This window comes from Carassius gibelio, chromosome B21 (assembly GCF_023724105.1).
Source record: "Carassius gibelio isolate Cgi1373 ecotype wild population from Czech Republic chromosome B21, carGib1.2-hapl.c, whole genome shotgun sequence".
NCBI classification, from domain to species: domain Eukaryota; kingdom Metazoa; phylum Chordata; class Actinopteri; order Cypriniformes; family Cyprinidae; genus Carassius; species Carassius gibelio.
In genome coordinates, this window is record NC_068416.1 from 27,814,752 (window position 1) to 27,838,660 (window position 23,909).

The 23,909-nt window shown below is 36.4% G+C and overlaps 1 protein-coding gene and 1 long non-coding RNA gene across 2 annotated transcripts in view; one reads left to right on the plus strand and one right to left on the minus strand.

Moving 5' to 3' along the window:
- The window catches only part of LOC127986304 (apolipoprotein L3-like), a 540,496-nt gene that overhangs the window by 252,797 nt on the left and 263,790 nt on the right, over positions 1 to 23,909 (minus strand). The window lies entirely within an intron of this gene.
- On the plus strand, positions 4,175 to 7,933 carry LOC127986355 (uncharacterized). The gene is made up of 3 exons (XR_008160823.1): positions 4,175 to 4,437; positions 7,264 to 7,451; positions 7,627 to 7,933. It is a non-coding gene; the product is annotated as an uncharacterized LOC127986355 (long non-coding RNA).

Sequence of the window (23,909 nt, forward strand, 5' to 3'; positions counted from 1 at the left end):
ATTGACAAATTAGCGCCGCTGCTTGATGAGAAGATGTCGTGTACGAGCCGCCGGGCTCATCTTCATCATCTTCATCATCATCTTCATCAGTCCAGACTTCAGTGTGTTCAGCTGCTGGACTCTTTCTCAGACTCATCTGATCACTAACAGACTGATGAAGGGTTTCTGCTGCTGCTCTTCACAGTTTCTCTGTGTTTGATAGTGAACACTCACACATGCTAACAGTAGAAATAACACACAGAAACCCCTGGACGTGTATTATTGTGTGTTTCTACAAATATCCCTGTGCTACTGAGGACTGCTTCTGTGCTGCAGAGACACAGATGTGTTCAGCTTTACTCTACAGATATTTTCAGCTGTTTAGTCAGAAATCAAGCAGAATATATTCAGTGGATATATCTGAATAACACCAGAATAAAGATTAGATCCAGACACTGATGAACACAACACTGAGAGGACTTCAGATGACCCCAGCAATGAAAACACACACACACACACACACACACACAGATTTCACTTCAGCAGCTGATAGGATCTTATCTACTGGATTCAGAAGCAGCTGTTGAGTGAATCTCTGATCTCAGACGCAGTCTAATATTGTTTGTAGAGTTTAAATCTGAGTGTAAAGGTTAAATGAGTGACACAGAGCTGAAGAAGATGTAAATGTGTGATGAAACACACCTGATTCACATCAGCAGCTCATCAATGACTTTAACAGAAACACAAGACTCCAGACTTTACACCAGACTTCTACTGTTTAACACAACACAGTCATTAGAGAACAAGAAGATGATGAGGAAAGAGTGTTACTAATAGTGTTTTATATTGATTATTACAGGAAAGATAGAAACTGTTGTTCTCAAGCAGATTTTACTACAATCTCAAAGACTTCAGTTTCAGTTTAGAGTATGAGAAGAGATCTGATCTGAAGATTAATGAGGATCATAATGACACACAAACTCGATAACAGTAAAGATACTAGACATGAAACTAATAACAGTTTTAACATGTACACACATTAAAGTAACACACTACTGACTTGTATTAATGAAAGATGCACTAAACATATGATGAGAACTAGAGAAATGATGCTGAATCAGGTCTAGAAACATCAGATCTCTTAGATTCACATCTTTATTCTTGCTCTACAGCAGTGTTTCTGCACTTTCTGAAAGCACGGCACCCATATAGTTACAGTAATGTATTTCCTGTCACTGAAAATAGCTTCTATACTGGTGTACAGCACGAGTTTCAGCTAAAAATGAGTCTGATCAGAGACAGATGTGAGTCTGTAACGGGTGACAGACAGAAAACTGTTTCTTCTGAAGAACATCACTGAAGAGAAGTTGACTTGATTGAGTTTGATCCAGCAGAAGTGTTACTGCAGCTGGACAGATGTGAATGTGTCTACTTTATAATACTGTAATGAATAAAGGTGAGAAGAGACGGCTTTTCAGCTTTCAGATCTATAATAATTCATATCTCATATGATCACTGTCTATCTGTATTATTTGTGTCACTTGTTGAAATCATATTCTGTCCTTGGGTTCTTGAAATGTGCTCTGTAAATAAAACATTGTTATAGCTTTCATAGAACAGTATGAGTATCAGCAAAACTGCTTCAAAGGCCATCTCAGACAAACAGAAGAATGTGTGAGGTTAAATGCTGTAGAGGTGTGACTGCAGACATGTCTGCAGGTATTTCATGAATCTGATCTTTATGACAAGGAACTCAACAACAATGATCTGAATGCTACAGAGAATGATCTGAATGCTACTTGAAGATGAAGTGAGATTATGTCACGTGTTGGTTTATAATTTGACTGTGGTTTGACTGGGTTTGTTTTTTAAACCATACAACTTGAGGACTTGTCAATCAAATGTTTCCAGTATTTTAGTAAATATTGTTTATGGGAAGAGCAATTGTTTGTACAGATGAAAAGTTTGCATGATGTTAAATGTTTAGAGAGACAGTTGTGTCCTAATGATTAATAACACAACAGATATGAATCACAATCCACACAAACAATGTTTTCCTGTGTTACGTCTGAATAACACTCTTGACTTTTTTCTCTTTTGTAAACCACAGCAGCACATTAAAATCTCTTCTGGATCTTTATTCAGACGTCTACATTTATAAAAATGAACAACTGTTTTCTCAGTCGGGTTACCAGAATACAAACTGTGCTGTGAGAACAAATCAGAAATTATTTATTTCAGTCAAATAACTGTTAGAAGAAACCAGCCCCGCATCGTTCATGTTTTCTGTTATATTGCAGTAGTCTCTATGAAGTTCATATTTCTTATATTTTGGTCATTTGCAAAGTAATGTTTAGCATGATACACAATCTGATGTTTGTATCGTTGTGTAGCTGTGTCTTCTGTAACATTTGTATTGTCCTTGTGTTTTCATCATTTATCATTATAATGAATTGAGTAGTGTGAAAATAACTTGAGTCCCGCAGTCTCTTCTTCTCGTTCAGAAAGCTGTTATACGAGTGACACACACTTCTTCTGACTGAAGCTGTTTCCTACACGTCTGTTTTCTTGTGTATAACACTGAACTTTCTTCCAATCAGTTTAACAGCTCATCAGTAAGATGATTAGATATAGTTGCACAAAATTATTTTCTCTTAAAATAACTATTCATTTAATTTAGTTTTACTTTAAATAATAAATAATGCCATTTTCCCTTTGTATTATTACAATAATCAGACTGATATTACACTGACTGAGTAACACATGTATGCTTCATTGTTTCCTCTTAAAATGGTATATGTTCCTCATACTAGTGAACCAGGACATCATGCTGTTAACAGTCTGTGAACTGAACTCGTCAGACCGGTTAGTTTTTAGTTTTGGACAGAATTCCCCTCCAGGGCTTTCTTCTGATTACTGCTCATAACACGAAACACGATCCTCAGCATTACTCCTGCAGTTTCTGAACAGACTCGCAGATGATTCTTCCTCTTCAGAGAAAGAGATGAAAACCACATATACAACAAAAACACAGAATACTCTTAATAAAGGTTTCCATTGGATCTTTGGACATAGAAAGAGTTTAGTTTTCACAGAAGTCTTTTAAATAAAGGCCTCAGTTTTTAGTTTGGTTTAATGTTTGTTATCCAGAGCAGCGTGTACAATATCAAATCAGACTTTTATAGAATCAAATATATTAGGTCCACAGAATCAACACGGACTGTAATTACTTTCTTAACACTGCTTTTATTGTAAAGGATTTATCAGTGGGATAAAATTAAGTCAAGCACAAGAAAAGAAATCATATTTCTTACTTTATTCATGCGAGTAACCTAGTCTCCTTTAATTCAACACACACACACACAACAGCTACTGTAGATCAGTTATGATAATGAACACTTTCAGCTCTAGATTTAATACACAATGATGAACTGCATGAACACCCAAGACAATAATATTACACTGAATATTACCAACAAATAGACTGAAACAGAGAGAAGAGAGTGAGAAAATACTGCACAGACAATACAAAAGTAAGAAGATCAAGTATAAAGTGATCGTGCACAAGATGATGACAAATGACAGACTGATTCATCAGGTTTATTGGTCAGTTTGTGATTATGAATATGAGCCATCAGTGTGTTACTGAACAGAAGAACTGTAATTTCTCATTATTGTCTCTAGAAAATATGATTGTACATACACTCATGTTCGTCAGTGCATCATGAGCATCTTTTTAGCTTTCTGTAAATTGTGTAAATATTGTTCTTCATATTTCAATAATTTGTGTATTGTTTGTTTTACATTCTGAAATGAGTTTCTCAGCATTATATCAGTCATCAGTCTTGGCTCTTCTGTAGATAATGAACCGTAATGGACTTTAGATTTCAGGATCTACAGTCTGTTAAAACACACTGATGGACTCCTAGACTTGAGACCCATTTCGATGAATATGTTTATTATTATTATTATTATTATTATACATCCTGAGAACAGCACTTACGGTTAAAATTTTTTTTTTGCTAAATGTTAGAATAAAGTGACAACAACCCATCAATCAATTTGACAGATGTGTCAGATGTCATCATTATGCGTGACTTTAAACGGACGAGAAGGAAACAGGAACCTGGAGAACCTGTTCTGTTGTAGACTACACTAGACTCCTCCTCTGATCACCATCTGTATATAACAGCAGCAGAGCTCTTCTCTATTGTGTGAGTTAAACTCTCTCTCCTCTCATCACATCTACTGTATATAACAGCAGCAGAGCTCTTCTCTATTGTGTGAGTTAAACTCTCTCTCCTCTGATCACATCTACTGTATATAAACCAGCAGCAGAGCTCTTCTCTATTGTGTGAGTTAAACTCTCTCTCCTCTGATCACATCTACTGTATATAAACCAGCAGCAGAGCTCTCAGATCCACAGAGGACATGTCTCTCTCTTCAGATCTTCACAAGGTCATTAAACCCTTTTATATTTCATTGTTTGTTGTATTTCATTGGTTTATTTTAATCATTGCTGTTTGTATTCAGTGAAACTGAAGTGTAAATCTGTAGAGACAAACACTTTTTACATCACCACACAGAGACTAGTAAAATCTGGCATTGTGATATTCCATGTGATAGATTTCATTTGTCTCCTAGGAATTATGATCAATACTAAACTGAAAAATAAAAAAAATTGGGTTTCAAACTATTTATTTTAGCTTCATAATTATTATTTTTTTAATTATTCAAATAAATGTGTTTATTGAAATTATGCTCAAATAAATTGACTGCAACCACTTACCTTAAAAAAGTTTTTCTTCTTCAGTTTATCTACAGTATTGTTCAAAATAATAGCAGTACAATGTGACTAACCAGAATAATCAAGGTTTTTCGTATATTTTTTTATTGCTACGTGGCAAACAAGTTACCAGTAGGTTCAGTAGATTCTCAGAAAACAAATGAGACCCAGCATTCATGATATGCACGCTCTTAAGGCTGTGCAATTGGGCAATTAGTTGAATTAGTTGAAAGGGGTGTGTTCAAAAAAATAGCAGTGTGGCATTCAATCACTGAGGTCATCAATTTTGTGAAGAAACAGGTGTGAATCAGGTGGCCCCTATTTAAGGATGAAGCCAACACTTGTTGAACATGCATTTGAAAGCTGAGGAAAATGGGTCGTTCAAGACATTGTTCAGAAGAACAGCGTACTTTGATTAAAAAGTTGATTAGAGAGGGGAAAACCTATAAAGAGGTGCAAAAAATGATAGGCTGTTCAGCTAAAATGATCTCCAATGCCTTAAAATGGAGAGCAAAACTAGAGAGACGTGGAAGAAAACGGAAGACAACCATCAAAATGGATAGAAGAATAACCAGAATGGCAAAGGCTCAGCCAATGATCACCTCCAGGATGATCAAAGACAGTCTGGAGTTACCTGTAAGTACTGTGACAGTTAGAAGACGTCTGTGTGAAGCTAATCTATTTTCAAGAATCCCCCGCAAAGTCCCTCTGTTAAAAAAAAGGCATGTGCAGAAGAGGTTACAATTTTTCCAAAGAACACATCAACTGGCCTAAAGAGAAATGGAGGAACATTTTGTGGACTGATGAGAGTAAAATTGTTCTTTTTGGGTCCAAGGGCCACAGGCAGTTTGTGAGACGACCCCCAAACTCTGAATTCAAGCCACAGTACACAGTGAAGACAGTGAAGCATGGAGGTGCAAGCATCATGATATGGGCATGTTTCTCCTACTATGGTGTTGGGCCTATTTATCACATACCAGGGATCATGGATCAGTTTGCATATGTTAAAATACTTGAAGAGGTCATGTTGCCCTATGCTGAAGAGGACATGCCCTTGAAATGGTTGTTTCAACAAGACAATGACCCAAAACACACTAGTAAACGGGCAAAGTCTTGGTTCCAAACCAACAAAATTAATGTTATGGAGTGGCCAGCCCAATCTCCAGACCTTAATCCAATTGAGAACTTGTGGGGTGATATCAAAAATGCTGTTTCTGAAGCAAAACCAAGAAATGTGAATGAATTGTGGAATGTTGTTAAAGAATCATGGAGTGGAATAACAGCTGAGAGGTGCCACAAGTTGGTTGACTCCATGCCACACAGATGTCAAGCAGTTTTAAAAAACTGTGGTCATACAACTAAATATTAGTTTAGTGATTCACAGGATTGCTAAATCCCAGAAAAAAAAAATGTTTGTACAAAATAGTTTTGAGTTTGTACAGTCAAAGGTAGACACTGCTATTTTTTTGAACACACCCCTTTCAACTAATTGCCCAATTGCACAGCCTTAAGAGCGTGCATATCATGAATGCTGGGTCTTGTTTGTTTTCTGACAATCTACTGAACCTACTGGTAACTTGTTTGCCACGTAGCAATAAAAAAATATACTTAAAACCTTGATTATTCTGGTTAGTCACATTGTACTGCTATTATTTTGAACAATACTGTATGAACAGTTCATATTTCACATTTCCCCAGTGAGTTCATAAATAAGACTTATTTTGTTCCAGATGTATTTATGTGAAATTACACTGGAAACACTCATATGTGAATTCAAGACAGAAGACATCACTGTACTTCATCACCTGATTGATTACATTAAGAGTAGCAAGAGTTTTTGGTAATGCTATGTTTAAACATGCAAATGAGGCATTATCTCATTTAATAGGCCTATGTACTCATTTCTCCAGAGGGAGGTTTAGATTGATCTGGTTATCACTCTGAGTTTTTTTATTATTATTTAATTTGTAGAAAATACTGTCAGAAAATGAATACATAAATAAAAACGATACAGTGGTGGTCATAATATTTCGAACACTTAGTATTTTCAGCTGCTGAAACTGGTTTGAAGTCAGTTATTTCTATCTTTTGCTGTAGTGTGTCAGATGGAAATATCAGTTTCCAAACACTGATTGTGTCATTAATATTAATAATGCAGTGAGATGTGTGTGCTGCACACAGAGATGTGATCTGATCTTCATCAGTCTGTCTGGAGTCACATGAAGAAACAGAACAAACTGAGACAGACTCAATCTGAACAACTGTGTCTCCCAGACGCTTCCAGAAAGTCTGTCTCAAATGAATGTTTGGAAATGGAAACTTATAGGAGACACTACAACAAAAGATAGAAATAATAAAAATATATCTGCTGGAAATACTAATGTTTTAATTATTTTGGCCCCACTGTGTTTCTAGGATGGACGAATTCATCTGAGTTTGACATAAACTGATGTTTGATTCATTATTGAACTATTTTTGTTGTGTTGTCTGCAAATTAGGTATAAATGTGATGTAGACAAAAACAAAAACACACAGAGAAATCTGCTGGAGCATCAGGAACCACCACAAAACACCAGCACAGAGAGAGAAATGGAGGACAGGAATGAAACAGAAATGACTGGATCACAAGAGAAAAGCAGAGAGATACTTGCGAGATGGAACAGTATGGAGACACTAAAGCCAGATTGTAAGCGTTTGATCATTATCTTTTAACCGTCACACTCCTGTCATAAAATATCACTTTCAGACAGATTCATCAGACTTTCTGCACTAGATGTACTACATATTTACAGATGTGTGATTATAGAAAAAACTATAAATCCAAACCAATGAGAATATTTCTATATGTTTGTGATTTCTAGTCTCACGTGATCCAGACGGACCTGTGATGTTCATTCAGATCTTATTAAGAGAACACAACATCACAGAGACCAGACACCAGCATCATCTTCATCATCTTCATCATCATCAGAATACAGTCTGATCAGTTCCTGGACTCTTTTCACACTCATCTGATCACAACCAATGGTTCAGTTTATTTCATCTGTACTGTGTACACACACATAATTCTGAATGAATATGATACAGTTTTACAGTAATCTAACATATCATCAGCTTTTTACTGTATTTATTTTTACTGTAGTTATTTTTAATCTTTGGCCTATGCATGTTTTTTTTTTTTCTGGTTTATACAGTATTTGTTTATTTTTCAATATTGATATGAATATTTATTTTCTATTGTTTGTTTGTTGTGCTAAGCTGCACATTCGGTCATGGAAAAGAGACACCTAAAAGGTTTATTTTGTAGCTACTTTTTCAAAGTTCATCAGTTTTTTCCTCGGGCTCATGACTGCAGCATGGTTCGGGGGGAAGTGTTTTCCTGTAATTTGGGATGGTTTGACCCTCGAGTGTAAAAGGGGCGTACTTGGCCTCTCAGGAGTTAGTTCTGGTTTGGGTCTCTGTGAGGAGGATCAACTTTAATGTAGATGTGAGTCAATAAACTCTCTTTTTGACTTGAGTGTCTCCCTGCCTTTGTTCTGGTCATGTCCCCACACTGAACATTATGAAATAAAATATTACTAGAATTAATTGTAAATAAATATGAACTATGAGTTTTTTATTAAATTAATTTTACTGTAATAATCTGTACTGCTGTAGTTCATACTGTAGATGATATCTGCTGAAATACTGGATCACTGAAATCATGAAAACACACATCTGAGCTCTGACTGTACGAACTCAGGAATATAATGCAGATGAACATGATTTCATATTTCAGACAGTCAAGTGTCGCTCTCTACTGGAGATTATTAATATTACAGCAGATCACATCATCACTAGTAGGGTGAAAGGTGGTGACGATTATAGGGGCCCACAGCTGAGAGGGGGGGGGGGGGGGGTCTCAACCGTCTGACTGGGGTCAGTCTAAGAAGTCGCTCAGGACAGTTTACAGAACGCTGCTGCGTGTCGTCACGAAAGTGTATCATTTTGCTCTTGTGCTGAGAAATACAGAAAAAATATGTGAAAATACCCTTCTTGATTACTATGTTCAAAAAAACTGTCGGTTATGTCTTAAGTGTACGGAACTTCTAAGCGGCCTTCTTGTTTTCTCATTATAACGACTTAATTATCTCATTATTTCGACATAACGAAAGACTTTTTCTCATTATAACGACTTAATTATCTCGACATAACGAAAGTTGTTTTCTCGTTATAACGACTTAATTTTCTCGTCATCTCGTCGTAACGAAAGTCATTTTCTCATTACAACGACGTCATTTTCTCGTTATCTTGACATAACGAAAGTCATTTTCTCATTATCTCAACATGACAAAAAATCATTTTCTCGTTTTAACGACTTAATTTTCTCGTTATCTCAACATGACGAAAGTTGTTTTCTTGTAATAACGATTTAAATTTTTCGGTATCTCGACATAACGAAATTTTGTTTTCTCTTAATAACAACATAACAGTTTTACTGTTGCTATAATAACAAGCTCAACTTTGACAGGCATCTGATGGACAACCATGCATACGCTCTTACTGTAATAGTTAGCTAATTCTGCTTCGCCTAGGTAATAACGTCTACAATACCGTACATAAATAAAGGCTGATCAATCACTGTTGCTCTTTCCAAAGACAGTACACTAAACTTTTTGCTTTTTTAATTAACATTTCAAAACAACACTGCAAACACTTCAGAACTATTCTAAGATCTTTTATTGAGGTGCTTGGATTAAACTCACTTTTGATTTCCCCTTTATTTGAAATAAAATTATATATAATTTGTCATTTTTAGTAGTCATTATATGCTGTGACAGATATCATGTGCGTTACAAGCTTCTGTTTGAAAAGAGTGTTCATGTTCAGTGTGTGTGTGTGTGTGTGTGTGTGTGTGTACGTGTAGAAAAAAAAACTTTACAACATTATAGAACAAAACTGAATTAATAGTTTTGTAACTTCTTAGAGAAAATTAAGTCGTTATAACGAGAAAACAAACTTTCGTTATGTTGAGATAATGAGAAAAATAAATTTTTATAACAAGAAAACAAGAAGGAAAAAGTTATACTGCATGGTCGCTTAGAGCTTCTGTTGAACAGTTGAAAAAAGAATCGTGGCGTAGCATCTGGGCATGCAGGGTATGCTCGTGCAAATGGGCCAGGGCCAATAAGGGGCCCGCACCAGCTTTTAATACAGTTTTTTTTTCTATTTAATTTTAAATTGTGGCCGCAATAAATATATTTTTTTATGCATTTCATGTGTAGTAATTTCTTATTTCTCTGTAATGTCTAATTTCTCCGTCATTTCTTGTTTGCATTTATAAATTTTTTTGCACTCCGTGGCTGCCGTAGACTAGCTACTACGCCATCATTTATTTACATGACGCATCGTCGCGCCAAAAAAAAAAGAAAACACAATATGAGAGGTTACTATAGTGGCTATCTACGTGAACATTAATATTAACACTAATATAAACATAAAAGCGGGGCCAAGTTAGTCAAGACACAAAAACTACCCAAAATAGACCGTTTTTCTTGCCGACCTAATGTTAGTGAACACCATGTCGCAAAACAAACTATCGGGACTGACAATTCTTTCCATCGAGAATGCACGAAGCCGTGAATTAAACACCACGTTCATCGTGGATGAATTTGCCGAAAGAAAGGCCCAGAGAATGCAACTAAAATGAGTGAGTAGTTTTATGTTTATGGGTGGTTCTTTAACTACAGGCACTTTTGGCCTTGTGAACTTGAGGGAAAAAAAAGCATTCAAATCAAAATTTTCACAATCTAACAGTTAAATATAACTATTCTAGTTTAATGATCCATAAGAGAACGCACTTACATTATAAGACAAATTGGTGTTTTTTGACATATTTTCCAATCCGCACTAAACAAATGTCATTTCCATCACATGTAAATATTTGATTATTATTTAAAATTAATATAATATACATAATTTCTTAACAGTGTAAGACCACTGTCACACATAGTTTTACCAATTTATACCTTTATTGCAATTACCATAGATTTGTGGATTAAGTAAATTAATTGTCATGAGGCCCAAACGCAAAGCTTACATCCACCACAACCTGAAATATAATATTGCATTGGTTAGATACTGTCACGGTTCATGAATTCACTCTCTCTCTCTCGTCTAATGTGCTGTTGTGTGTGTGTGTGTGTCTGTGGACGTGGTCACTGATCAGCGATGATCAGCAGCGCCAGCTGGATTCAATTGTTTGTTCCCTTTATAAGTTCAGTAACCTGTGTTTCATGTTTTCAGATCATTGTTCTTCCCGGTGTGTTCCTGTACCTGTTCCTGTACCTGTACCTGTACCTGTACCTGTACCTGTACCTGTTCCTGTTCCTGTACCTGTACCAGTGTCTGTGGCGGTCTTCCCTCGATCTCCACTCAGCACTGGATCACCGAGCACCATCACGAGGATTACTCACTTACCGGGAATCATTCGAGGGATCATCACTGGACTGAGCACCACCATCCGTTGTCCATCGAAGTACCTGCGTCATCGTTCCACCCTGCCTTGTGCTTCTGTGTTACTTCGTCAAATCTGATCTTTGTGCTGAATTAATAAACTACGCTTTGCATTTACATCCTGTTTCTGTCTTACGTAACAGATACATTTCTGAAAATTACTACTTGTGTTATTACATTAAGTGGAACATTATCCCATAAACTATGCAAACATTTTTAATGAGTGATTAGAATTTTGTACATATTTCTTTAAAAAGAGTTATGAGGTGGTGGAAATGACTTGGTGTTGTGGAAATAACAATGAATGGACGTCCATGTAGAATAACAGAAAAAATTTATTTGAAACACATTTAACAAATCATTAGTCAGTTACAGCCTTACTGTAAACAACTAACCACAAATAATCACATGATTGGAATGGTAGTGATATAGTTATTGTTGTAGAAAAACATATTAAAATGAGCTTTAAATTAAAGTGAGGTCACAAAACTCTCAGATGCATCATCTTTTTAGTATCTTGAAGCTGATCAAAATATAGTATTTATCACTCAATGTACAGTTTTCATTTAAATAAACCTCTTCTAAATTCTGATATGATATAGATGGTCATGTGATAATCTCTGCTGTAAAACTGATACTTCACTGAATCACAAACTCAACTGTCTAGTTCTCTCATTCTCATTTTCCCCTTGTGTTAGTCAGATCAAAAGGGTTTCGACAGCATTTGTGTTGCCTGACATGAGCAGCTCATGTCTGATCTTATCCAGAGACATTAGATCCCTGCATATGAGAAAGAGTGATGTGTAGATCCGATGTGTCCGATCAGTGTCCTTCACGTTACTCTGAAATCATAGTGCCCTCATGGAAACTCAGCTCAGTACACCGTGGTAGAGATTCTGGAGGTTTAGTCATATGAATAAAAAATTACAGAAAGGCAAAAATCACATCTGGTTAAAATTGGATAAAAGCTCTGGAATTTTTCCTTTTTATCTGTGGAATTTATATTCCTCCATCAGATTCCCCATACTACGACGATGAAGTATTCCACACTTTACAAGGAGAAATTAATCAACACCAAACATATTCACACACTACACACGCTAAAAAAAAGGAAATGTACACCAGAAGAAAGATGGGAAAATATTTGCAGATTTTAAGAAGGCTTTTGACTCCATCTGGCATAATGGACTGTTTTATAAAATCATTCAAAGTGGCATAGGGGGTAAAATATATGACTTAATTAAAAACATGTATAACCAAAATAAATGTGCAGTAAATATTGGCCAGCAATGGACAGACTATTTTCCTCAACAGCGAGGAGTGAGACTTTATTTAACATATATATATATATCAATGAACTGGCAGATCTACTGGACCAGTCGAACAGTCCAGGACTACAATTACACCACACAGAGGTCAAATACTTACTAATTCTGTCTATAACACCAGAAGGTCTTCAGAACAACCTCGACATTTTAACTAAATACTGCCAGGATTGGGCCTTAGACATCAACATCCCAAAAACTAAGATTATGATATTTCAGAACTGATGAAGGACACCCAAACTGAGTCTGACTCCAATCACAAACCCAACATTCAGAAACTGACACAAATCTCAAGTATAATTATGAAGAACAATTAAAAAATGAATTTGAGCTCCAAACCAAACTCCAGTGTTATTCGGCCCTAAACAGAACCACAAAACTGGCAAACTACTTATCACTCAAGCAATTAAAAGAAAGACAAATCCTTCCCAAATATCGACTCAGTAATCATGATAGAGATTGGTAGATATAAAAGATCCTGTCTCCCGAGAGAAGAGCGCCTTTGCAAACACTGTGAGCTGAATCAAACAGAGGATGAGAAACACTTCCTTCTGGTCTGTCCCAAATACAGCACTACAAGAGAAACGCTTTGAATCCTTCATTCTTGTCTCTAAACGACTCAGAGAAACTACTCTATATACTTGGAGAGAATGAGACGGCAGTCACACTAGCTGCTAAATATGTATTTGAGAGAGAGAGAGAGGGATCATACGTGACTCAATAAAAACACATATTCATATATTATATCTGAACTTTGATCTTAGAGAGAGAGAAAGAAAACACAAGGACTTTATTCATATTTGTTTGAAAAGTGTTCAGAAGTGTTAAACTTTCCTTGAATGCAATGCAGTACGATATGTATACTGAATTGCAGAAAACAAGTACAATATATGCTTCATAAAATAATAAAGAGAAGAACGTTGCAGGAGCTGGAGAGTCCAGAAGAGACTTTAATGTTCTTGCATCATCATGTCTGATCTTCTGTGTTTGATGAGAGCAGCTCTTCACATGTGTGTGTGGATCAGAGACTGGGAATAAAACACACATCATTTAGAGACAAGTACATGGTCTGATGATAAAGATCAGGATTCATCTACTTACAGTCTGGTCTTATATCACTGAAGCTGCTCCATCTGATGATCTTCACAATCTCCATGTTTCCACTGCTTTTTGTCTTCATCTCTTTTCAGTCTCCACGTGTTTACTCAATTTCCATCTAGCTTAAGCAATAAAAAAAGAAATGTATAGAAAAGCAATATTAATGTAATTTTTAAAAGGAGTTTTACTGTGTTGGCCAATCAGCCGTAAATATACAATTACGTAATTTCCTTTATACAAGAAAAGGTGGCGGCGATAAGATGTGGTGTAATTATTCATCATATTTTTATCTAAGCTTTATTTACCACAAACATGTATATTACCATAGCTTGATACAATACGTTGTTGAAAGACGTGTACACTGAGACAATATGATGACGCATCTACATCGACGGTGAATCCTTCAGAGATGATAGGTTATATCTGTGTCTTTTTTGTACAATACAGTACAGAATACACCCTGTAAGTATAATAACTATTACCACCTCTGCTATTACAACTGTATGAAGATCAATTCACAATCTGAAGACGATTAGACAAATTAAAAAAGTCTAATTTAGAGTTTGTTTCTACCTTTCTGCTGGGTGTCCAACTAATGCAGAGTATATTCAACTACTTGTGTATGAGGTTCCCATTTCTACAGTGGAGAGCTTGGAAAGAAAGGTCAGCAGCTTTCTCAGGAGACGGTTAGGTTCCCAGGAGCCTCAGCAACATTGCCCTCTATGAAAACACCACAATGCTCCGGCTGTGTCTAAAATCCCTGGGAGAGGAGTTTAAAGTGACTCGGGCACACGAGGTGCTGATGTATAGAGACTCCAATGACCCAGAGGTGTCCCAGACAGGAGAGCTGGTGAAGACAGGGAGAAAGTGGAGCGCTGGAGGCTGGATGCACAGACACGTCTGCGGCACAAAGAGCTTGTGGGAGCAGAGCAACACCTCCTCGACATAAAGAATTGAATGGAAGGAGAAACGCAGCCGAATACAGGAAGAGGTCAGAGGTGTCGTGGAGGAAGGAAGGATGAGTAGAAGGAGGCCTGGACCAGTGCAGTGCACCAAGAACATCACAGACGCAGCCGAGAAAGCCTCGAGATGGCTCTGGATCCGTAGAGGAGCACCATGGGGGCAAGCGAGTGCTTCCTGAACACAAGTCACAGTCTGGGTCACCTGGGCGCGGGTGTCTGATGAAGAAAGACCCGAAACACCCGAGGACCTCCGGTAACATCACTGATGATGTGTTCAGGTGCATCTGAAGATGTGTTTCAAGAACCAACACACTGGTTGTGAAGAACCCTTTCCAGAGAAATATAGAAAGAAGTGACTGTGTAAGTTACATTGTTTTTAATCCATTGATTTATCTCTATCAGCATAATCACACACAAAATTGTAGTAACACGATGTTGTCATCTTTATTTGCTGGAACGTGACAATCTGGCAAGTTTGTGTTTTAAGCACATCTGACACATCCCTAAACCTGAAATGTAACCTAAAAGACGTTTGTATCCACGGCCATTGCTCCAAGTCTCAGCAAATAAATACCACCAAGGCAGTATTTTCACCAGTTTTAACTACTTAGGAGTTTTAGAGGTTTTTATAGGATTAGTTTTTTCTTTATTGCAATTAAACCTTGTTTCCTAGGAATGCTGAGTAATTATTGGGTCTAAGTATCATAACATAATAACTCATAATTAAAATAAAGAAGGAATCATGGTATAATCTTTTTAGTCACTAGATTAACTACATTTTCAAGAACACAAGGCACAAGGAGGATTCTGGGGTAGATTTTAGATTGTTGTCGACTCAAGAACAGCTGCAATCGGATCATTCTAATTCATAAACCAATCGTGCGATTCAGGAACCGATTGAAAAGGTTAATTGAAAAGAATCGGTTTGTTCATGAATCAGAAACCTCACGTGATATATTATAGGGAGTAAAGATATGTTTTATGAAATGTAATGAAGTAAAAAGTGTGATCTAATGCTTTGGAATGTAGTGAAGTTAAAGTAAAAGTTACTCATCATAAAACTACTCCAGTAAAGTACAGATACTTGAAAAATGTCCTTAAAAAATACAGTAACGAAGTAAAGCCATTACTTACGGTCATTCACACGAGAAGAAGATGAACATTGAATATAATCAAAACAATACAGTACTTTCTTGCTTACAAAGCATGGAATGCAAAACACTTGTTCAGTAAAAATGTGTTTCTACATCAATGCATTAAAAGAGATAAAAGCATTGAAGTTGTTGTTTTAGTTTAGAAGTGCTCCTCTTTCATTTTCATCTAATCTCTAACCTGCCAGACTTGTTCTTTCATTTGTGTTGTTGTTAACAGTCTATAATATAATATAATATAAGTTTTGACTGTTTCACAGTTTCACCGCAATGTAAGAGCTTAAATAATGAATAATAAAAACTCTTTAGAAATTAAATACGATTGTTTTAATCACCTTGTGTTGAGCTGAAGAGAAGAAACATTCATCACGACAGATCTCTGCTGATGTTGTGCCGTCTGAGCTTCAGGGGGATTTTATAGGTGGAGAGGATGCACATGACAACAAACTCTCTTGCATGCACACGTTGTCCGCGCGGCTCTAACCTGTTGAGCCAAATTAAAAACAGCCACGCAGCTGAGACGCTTGCACCGCGCATCCAGTGTGTCGCCGGCCTAATACTCAAAAACTGTGACACCAAGCGCTTCAATTCTAAGAACAGGAAACATGACAAATAGTTCTCTGTGGTTTTAACTGAAGTCTGTCTTTGATTGGCTGCTTGTGAGTTGTTTGTGAGTTGTAGAGGATTTTTCAGGTTTTGGGTGATGCCTGTCAGAGGTGTAGTGGTAAAAAAAGAGGTGGGTAAACTATAAATTCACGGTAAGGTGGGCCACTGGTACCGGTGTATGTGTATCCTGATGACATCGCTATAGGCTATCATTTGATATTACTACCAAGGGTATCACTGGTTATTCCCTCATATAGGTCACACAATCACTATTCAATTCATACATTAATCTAAGTTCTTGTTAAAGAGACTCAAGAAGGAATAATAAGGTTGAAATCTATAAAGTTAACTAAATGACAAAACAGAGAGAATTTTTTTTAAAGAGGAATAGAGAGTTATTTTCATAGTCGATTAATATGTTTAATATTTTCTCAGTTAATCGGTTAGTTGTTTGGTCTATAATATGTCAGAAAAATGTGGATCAGTGTTTCCCCGAAATGCCCAGGAATGGTCCTCAAATGTCTTGTTTTGTCCACAACTCAAAGTTCAGTTGACTGTCACAGAGGAGAGAAGACACTAGAACATATTCACATTTAACAAGCTGGAATCAAATATTTTTTTACTTTTGTCTTTCATATATTTTATCAATGACACAGACTGCAATGACACAGACAGCTTCATCGCAGAAGGACATCCTTTTGGTCACGTGGTTCACGTGAGATGATTGACAGCTTTACAAACTAATGATGTCGCACTGATGTCATAGCTGACCCGAATCAATAAGAGAGTAATCCCTAGATCTGTTAGCTGTTTGAGCTCTTCAGATGGCATAAATCAGTGTAAAATGAATAGAAATGTTATTCTGTATGACGAAATATTTTACAAACATGTCATAAAATTATTATCTATTCAAATGTGCGCACCATTGGACTATAGCCCTGGCGGATCGTGGATATTGTATGTAGCTATACGAACACAAATAAACCGGAGATGAGATGAATGGCTGCTGTATGAGTGATGATTTCTATTCAAAATAACTAACATTGTTATTATTATTATTATTATTATTATTATTATTAGCCTATTATTATTATTATTAATTGCCGGATATCCATTTTTGAATCTTGATGCAGTCTGTTGCGTGTCGTTCATTTTGAACGAATCTTTAAAATGACTCAGGACTAACGTTACCGAGTTGTCTCAGAGAGTGATTCGTTTATTTTGTGTTGAATGCACATGCGGATAACATAAGGGTTCTGAATCGACAGGTGAGGTCCGAGTATTTTATTCTTCCTGTCAGTCCCATAGAGACGGGAAGAGAAAAGATTAGTTCATTTTGCTGAACGAGACTCAAAGATCCGAGTCAGTAAAATGATCTGAACTTCCCACTACTACTGGCAACACCGCAAGCATTGGTCAACACTGACAAGTTGCAGCACAATGTGAAAGACAACAAACAACCTATGAAACTAATAATGAACAATAACTAAATGACATAAGCTTAATTTAAAATGTCATAGGAACTGTAGGCTATTTAGAGGTGGATAAACTCAATTCAGAGGTGGATACCCTTACGAAAATTAACCACTACAAATGGAAATAAAACTACAAATAAAACCAAAAAACCATGGTTACTATAGTTAAACCGTGGTAACCACAAAATAACCATGGTTTTGCTATATTAACCATAGTTTAACCATGGTATTAGTAGTAAATCTGTGGTTATACAAATGGTAGTCAACACGCCAAAAAAACATGGGTTACTACAGTTTTACTGTAATAAAACCATGGTTATTTTTCGTAAGGGTAAACGCACTTTGGAGGTGGGTAAACGCTATTTCCGAATTTTGGGAAGTACGTAAACGGCGTTTACGTGCGTTTAGCCTCCACTACATCCCTGCCCTTACGAAAAATAACCATGGTTTTATTATAGTAAAACTGTAGTAACCCATGGTTTTTTGGCGTATTGACTGCCATTTGTAAAACCACAGATTTACTACAAATACCATGGTTAAACTATGGTTAATATAGCAAAACCATGGTTAATTTGTGGTTACCATGGTTTAACTACAGTAACCATGGTTTTTTGGTTTTATTTTGTAGTAAAACCATGGTTAATTTTCGTAATGGTGATGCCTGTGTATATGAGTAAACTGAGAGCCACTATCAGCTCAACCCTAATCAAACACACCAGTGCTTTCTAGTTATCTTGAAGACCTTGATCAGCTTGTTTAGTTTGACCTGGAGCTAAACTCTTCGGTATAGTGGCCCGTCAGTTACCCATCCCTAAACTATAGGAACCATGTTTTTTGGTTTTATTTGTAGTTGAAGTTTTAAGCAAAAACAGAATGGTCTGATTTTAGCCTTGAGAAACTATACTAAATAATGTCTTAAGACAGGCATTTCCCCCCGATCTACACAATAGAGCTCTTAAAGTGAAAGTTGTATTGGTGTTATTGGACGTTAATATATTCTTATTACTATCTTTGCTATGTCACTGTGTATTTTATTTTATTTATTTCACAGTTTGACTACTGTAACAGCTTCAGTAATAAATGAATAAAAACTCTTAACAAAAAATGAAAGATGAGTTTTAATCATCTTGTGTTGAGCTGAAGAGAAGAAATATGCATCACAACTCTGAGATGTCTATTGATGTGGTGCAGAATGAGGGTGTTTCAATTCATGAGAGGAGGCACAATGTGGTATTACTGGAAAGAGTCTTTTAACCACAAGTGTGTTTTAATCATCTTGTGTTGAGCTGAATGAGTGTTTTTCAATTTATGAGAAGACATATTATGACAGGGAACAGGCTTTTAACCATGTGTGTGTGTGTGTCTGTGTGTGCGTGTGTGTGTGCATGATGAACTGTGGCTGTTGTGGGCAGTTAGTATCTGCCTCTGGATGGATATCGCTGTATGAAAAGTATCTGTAGTTTATCAGAGTGTTTTTCTGTGCAAAACTTTCTTTTCAGTACAGTCCAAAGCACAATATAATACTTTTTACTGCTCTACATTTCATTTTTTACAGATGCTAGGATACATTTCTCAATACCTAGGTCACTTTTGCAAAACTCTTCACACAGTGAGCACAACAGAAGTCTACTGTATGTAGGCTAAACTGAGGATTAATTATCATTGCTTTGGCACAAAATGCATTCAATGACTCCATCTCTCAAATTTAATGAATTATTCATGAATGTGAAATGAACTGCTTTGCCAAGCTGAAAGTTGGTTAGGAGAACTGAAAAAAATAAAAAATGTGATGAGCCTGGTCCTGTATAAAGACACTGAAACACCCAAACCACTCAGATAACACACGAAACATACAGAGCAATGAATACAGAGCAAAAACAACCTTAAAAAGTGATTTCATCAGCTTATAGCGAGTGAAAATGCTGTTAATAACACTCAGTATGTACACCTTTCCTCCCACAATATGAGCTTCAAATACAACAAAATACGACCATATTAGAATATGTAATACATATATATATATATATATATATATATCAGCTAAAAACTCAATCAATATCCCCTCCACTAGCATAAGATATTTAGGCATTTTCATAAAAGCTTCACTCTTAAACATAATAGCACATTTGTCAGGATGCTTATCAACAGAATCAGACATACACAAAGGAAAGCAAGCGTTTTCTTCATTGCAGAGAGCAGAAAGTACATCAGTGTATGTGTGTGTGTTTGTGGTTAGAGTTGACTTGTGACTGTTGGTCGCTCGCCCTGGACCCCTCCTCTCTGCTCTCCGTCTCCCTCGCTTCATTCTGCTTGTTGATTTCGCTGGTTCTCCGGGCAATCCTCGGCCCAATGACCGTCCTTTTTGCACAGACTGCATCTGGTACAATTCAATATCTCATGTTCATCAGTCTCGCAGATCCAACAACCCCACCTTTCAGAGTTTCTTTCAGTTTCATTCCGATATCTTCCTCCTCCTCTTTTCCATCTCCCCCCTTTCGATTGCTGGTTTTGCTGAGCAGAATAGCCCCCCGGCCTCGACATGGCTTGCACTACCGCCAGCTGCCATTCTTTGTCGGTTTTGGCTTTAACCCTTTCCTTCTTTGCCGTCTGCATCTCTTCTGCATGCAAAGCGTGAGCTAAAACAGCAGATAGCCGTCCACTTTTCCATTTTATGTAGCTGGTCTTTACTGCTTGTGCAATTTCAGGTCTCAGTCCATTCAAAAACCAGCTCCGCATGTGACACTCCCATGTGCCAGCCTGATCTCCTCGCTCATCTGCTTCCTCCAACCCGCTGTGCTTGTTGAAAATCAAGCGGTGGTAAAAGTCCACCACAGCTGTGTATTTTGTTTGGCCAACATATATGTGGTGGTAAGTTTTGTTCACTGACTGTAGTATTGTGTACTGCACACATAACTTTTTTACTGTACATGTAAATTTACTGTATAGCAGACCTACAGTATACTGATCTACACCATATGATATTTTGCTGTATTTCAGAGAGTTTTGCAAATGGATGCGGAGGAAGCCCCGCATGAGTTTATTTACATTGATGAGGCTGGATTTAACCTCACAACAGTACGAAGAAGGGGAAGAAACATCATTGCCCGCAGGGCTATTGTCAATGTACCAGGGCAACGTGGGGGTAACATTACCTTTTGTGCTGCCATTACACAGAATGGGGTCCTCCACCGCCATGCCAACTTGGGTCCTTACAAAACTGAACTCATTCTTACATTTTTAGACCGATTACACAATATCATCACAGCAGCAAACCAAAGGGACCAGATCCAATACATTGTCGTCTGGGACAATGCAGCTTTCCATCGTTCTGCTCTGGTCCAAAACTGGTTTCAACAACACCCACAATTTACAGTTCAATACCTACCGCTATACTCCCCCTTCCTGAACCCCATCGAGGAGTTCTTCTCAACATGATCTCCGGCCCTATGTCCTGATGCCCCTCATTCAAGCGATGGAGGAAGCATGTGATCAAACAGAACCAGCACCCATACAAGGGTGGATCCAGCTAGGAAGAGAGATGTTTAGGTTTTTTTTTTTTTCGGTACTGAACTGGATATGTAATTTATGTTACAGTATTACTGTAAGTTTAGAGTACAATGGTACGTTCAGTAATACTGTAATATATGAAAACTGGAAAATGTTTTATGAATGTTTTGTTGAAATGTTCAGTATTGACTGATTTGAGTTCATGAAAATAAATTAATATTTTCATCAGTCTGCACAATTGGTGTCATGTGGTGTTGGTGAATTTATTTCTACACTTTCTGTGTAAATGCTAAAAGTATTTTAGGTTGAGCACAGGAGTGTTTAACTGATTCAAACAGAGTCAGACCATATGATGGTTGTGTTTATAACAACAAAATAAGGTTTTTAAAAGACATTGTATTGTTTTGACAAAAGTGTTTCATTTTGCAAATGATCTGAGGTGTTGTGCTACTTTGGTGTAGTGTTTTGCTAATTGTGTGAAGGGGTTTGAAAAATCGGGCCCTGTTTTCAAAATTGTGCTTAAGCAGTTGAAAAAAACTGTAATTTCAATAAGTACTAACTAACTTAACGAGCACTAAAAGAGTACAACAGCCTAAATGCGTATGTATGAAGTATGAGTGCAATTTGTATATCATCATCCTCTATGTTGATCATGTGACCTACAAAGGTAAAACAAGCACAAAAACTTAAAAGATATAAGTGACAGGTTTAATTAATGTATTTGTAAGTATCTTGATAATGAAGAACATTGTCCATGTTGTAGACTTGTTGCAGAAACGGCTGCCTTTTTATTTTGTGATTGTAGTATAGCCAATACTGTTGATTTTAATTGATGTATATTTTTAACTCCACTAATGTGATCAAGTGTAATCCTAAAGCATTTTTTGTATTATTAGAAAACTTAAAATCGTTATCTCTTTAATATTTTTTTTTTTACGTGAAAAGTGTCTTTCTAGTAAAGTATCTCATACAAGTATTACTACTCGAAAATTAACATTACCCCATAATGAATTGCATCTTTTGCCCAACCCAACACTTACATGCAATAATAACAATAAATGGCAACCAATAATTCTATATATTTTTTTCTTAACATTACATTAAATGTATTTATTTTGTGATATAAATTAACAAAATAATAATACAAAATAATTATTTTATTTACTGACAACAAAAAAAACATGTCTAAATGATTAAAATAATGTATAAAAGTTAGCATCACAATAAATGCATTAATGTACAAGTCAACAACACATGAAACAAAGTTTCATTCAAACGTATTGTTCTAACAATCATGTATTTACAGATGGTGAAGCTAACATCCTCCTGTCATCTGAACACAGCTGATACAGTTCTGCTGCGCTTCACAATCTCAACACAACACAAAGCAGTGATGACAAAAGTGAATTCTACACAATATCACACACACATCACTTAGACACCTGTATCATGTCTGTTAGATGTGCTCATCTACAATTCTTATCAAACATTATCCAGTCAGATCATAAATAGACATTAAGTAATAGTCTTTAAGAAGTATACATGGTTTATGTAATTCACTGTTAGTTATTCATTATAAAACATGTTTACATCAAAATCACAAATATGCTATATTACTGTATGTAGGTCACAGACAGGGTTTAGATAAAGCCTGTGAAACCTGGGGATAGCGTCTTTAGACCTTTTGCTTATATGTTGATTACTTTAAGCCTTAGTTTTAATAAATTATTAACCTGTTAGCCAGCACCCCCCATTATGGGACTCACAGCTGCTTTTTTTTTTTTTTTTTTTTTTTTACCACTCTTAAATATTTTTTTATTTGATATAAAAATACATGAAATGAGTCCTGGAGCAATCTAGAAAAGTATTGGGTTGAAAGCCACATGTCTCATGAGTTTCTATTTCAAATCTGAATAAGATATCATGAAAAATGAGACTCCTGCAAATATTTTTATGAGACTATGTCTACACCCCCCACCCCCCAAATATAAGAAAATATATTTCCCAATAGTATTGAAGGCTTCTAAAAAACTATTTAGTCAGTAAACATACCACTGTATAGTTTTTTTTTTCAATTATAAAACACTAGAAAAGCGATCGCTGTAAATGCCGCCTCCATCACCTGACAGGTGCGTCAGAATGCGTCACGTCATGAGAGAGCGCCAAAATTCAAATAAACTATCTCTCGCCTATCTCTCATTCATTCTTTTTTCCAGTGGATCGTCTCATTCTGTTTGTGACACTGTAAGCTGTAAACCATGCCGTTTCTTTTACTACCAAGACGTTGTTTCTGACCGTGAGTTATTCCATAACGGACGCAAACAGTTATGTCACTGAAGAACTGAAACGTAAACAAAGGAATTATGATCCATATTACAACGTTATTGCTTCGTTGGGCTAAATGTGCTTCATGAGATGTCGTTCAGTGGACCCTTACCTTTCTAACTAAGCCAGGATTTACAGCTGTGGATGTGTTTATGACTCGTTATTACGACGGATCTGGTATGTACAGCGTTTTCATTCCG